General features: G+C 43.1%; 1 non-coding gene across 1 annotated transcript; it reads left to right on the top strand.

Annotated features, from left to right (window-relative positions):
- The first annotated feature begins 2,120 nt into the window (after positions 1-2,120).
- Positions 2,121-2,193, top strand: Trnas-aga (transfer RNA serine (anticodon AGA)). Its single transcript has one exon. It is a non-coding gene; the product is annotated as a tRNA-Ser (tRNA).
- The last annotated feature ends 254 nt before the right edge of the window (positions 2,194-2,447 follow it).

The raw sequence follows: 2,447 nt of genomic DNA, 5'->3' as shown, positions 1-2,447 counted from the left end.
TCTGACGCTCTGTGCCACGACAACGCGGCGTTGCATTGCTTTCAGGCAGAGCTGATAGAAAGACTAAGAGCGGAATATCCAGCCGTAAAAAAAACTGCATCATTTCACAGACGGCGCGACGTCTCAGTACAACACAAAAAATGCTTTGTGAACATCTGCTCTCATTACTCCGACTTCGGCATAGACGCGCAGTATGGAACTTGTATGCGACTTCACACGACAAGGGTCCGTGTGACAGAGTCGGAGGTACAGTGAAGCGGCTTGCCACTACCGCAAGCATTCAGAGGCCAACTGAGCACCAAATACCAAGCCCCATTGACCTCTACAACTGGGTCTGCGCAACTCTCGAAAACATTCAACCGATATAGGTGTCAAAGACTGCAATAAGCAACAAGCAAGACATGTTGAAAGACCGCTACGAAAGGGTAAAGGCTGTCCCTAACGCAAGGAAGCACCATTTTTTTCCAGTTCATGAGTTGTTCGGAAATCGCCGTAAAAACCACGTCCTTTTCCGTCCTTTTCCGAATTCGGGTGTAACATTCGGATGAACATTCGGGTGTACAGAGTGATCAAAGAATATGGGCATTCAAGCCACAAAGAGCGTAGTAGTGGATCGCCTGCATTGTGCACAGTTGTATAGATGCGTGCGAAATTACTCGAATAAATATTATAAACCTACCTCTGCTTATCGTCCAGGCTGGCTGTACAGGGAAGCATTTCGAGAGACAGAGAGGGCAGTGAATATGTTTATAATTAGTTAATCAATAGTTATAGTTAGTTAATATTGTAATAGTTATAGATAATACAGGTTGTCCCAGAAAACATGTCATTGAATTAAAAAATAAAAGTAATAAAAAAACTAAGTCACCTAGAATCATGCGGTCAACGGCATTTGTTCTTATTAGGTTTTTGCCACCTCCTGGTGTGAATGTTATGTATCGTAAATTTAATTATGTAAAAATTTGCGAACTGAACTCGGAAATTTGCCAAGTAAAGGTAACTTTTTTATCCCACCAATATGAAGGCGTGCCGAACTCACTCAAGTTCGTGATAATTGACAGTGATATTTGCGAGCCACCCTATCGGAAAAAATAGCCGAACATCATGCTTTTCGTAGCACCGAACTATAACGCGCGACGACTTTTTGAGCGCAATCGCTCTCAGTCCGACGAAAGGAGGTTCCAAACCCAGCCCACAGAATGATACTAGAAAAAGTGACAGTTCCTGAAATTGGGAGAGAGAAACTGCCATCCAGCGAAAGTCAGACGCCATACCTATGTTATCTCTTTCTGCGTTGCAGGTGTGGGTTGGGTTTTGAACCTCCTTTCGTCGGACTGACGAAGACTGCGCTGAAAAATTTGTCGCGCGCTACCTCCGTAGAGCATTATGTTCGGCTATTTTTTCTCATAGGATAGCCCCTGAATATCCCTGTCAATTATCATTAGTTTGAATACATTAGACACGCTCTTCACATTGGTGGAGTAAAAAAGTGACCTTTACTTGGCAAATTTCAGACTTCAGTTCGCGAAAATTTACATAATTAAACTTATGTTAGACTACATATTCACGTCAGGAGGTGGCAAAAACCTAGTAAGAGCAAATGCGGTTGACCGCATGATTCTAGGTGGTGTAGTTTTTTTATTATAAAATAATGACACGTTTTCTGGGACACCATGTATATTAAATTATAGTTCATCAATAAAAATTAAAATCAACTTTCCGAAGCCAAAAACACCGCCGTTTTAAAACGTCGTACGGCGAAATTGTCCAAACCCCGCACGTGTTTTGCTCACGGGCGCACGTGTCGGCGCGGCGGACCCTGTCTCACGTAAAAAAAATTCTCACGCTTATCAAAAAGCATTGAATTGATCATCGTTGAGAAGAATCATCGTTGATTTCTTAGGCAATTTGAGGCTTTGTATCTGTCCCTTCTGTGTTGTTCCAGCCTCAGAACATCAGTTTCTCTCTTGTTCAACAGGTGCCGCTTGCGTCGATTTCCGTCGTATGAATGTGTGTATGAGTGAGCAAAAAATGTAAGAGTGAAAGGAGGGTGAGTGAGAGTGAGTGGCTGGTTTGTCGACCCTTCAGATGACGCACCCCGAAAGTCGCTGGAGAGGCGTGTTAGCTTAGCTCAATTGGTAGAGCCCTGGACCAGAAATCCAGAAGATGTGGGTTCGATCCCTACAGCTGGCTAATCTTTTCAGTGACTTTCATCTTTCATCGTTGATTTCTTAGGCAATTTGAGGCTTTGTTTGTATCTGTCCCTTCTGTGTTGTTCCAGCCTCAGAACATCAGTTTCTCTCTTGTTCAATGATCGTTGGTCTGTAACCACTGCAAGAGTTGCCCAAAGTCAAACACCGCTGATTGTGTAAATTTCGCACAAATAGACATTTTTTATTTACACGCTAGGCGGGACACCCCAGTGTTTTCTATATATATGAAGAAGG

Source organism: Ornithodoros turicata, unplaced genomic scaffold, assembly GCF_037126465.1.
Source record: "Ornithodoros turicata isolate Travis unplaced genomic scaffold, ASM3712646v1 Chromosome14, whole genome shotgun sequence".
Classification (NCBI taxonomy): domain Eukaryota; kingdom Metazoa; phylum Arthropoda; class Arachnida; order Ixodida; family Argasidae; genus Ornithodoros; species Ornithodoros turicata.
This window is presented reverse-complemented; position numbering and strand designations above follow the sequence as displayed.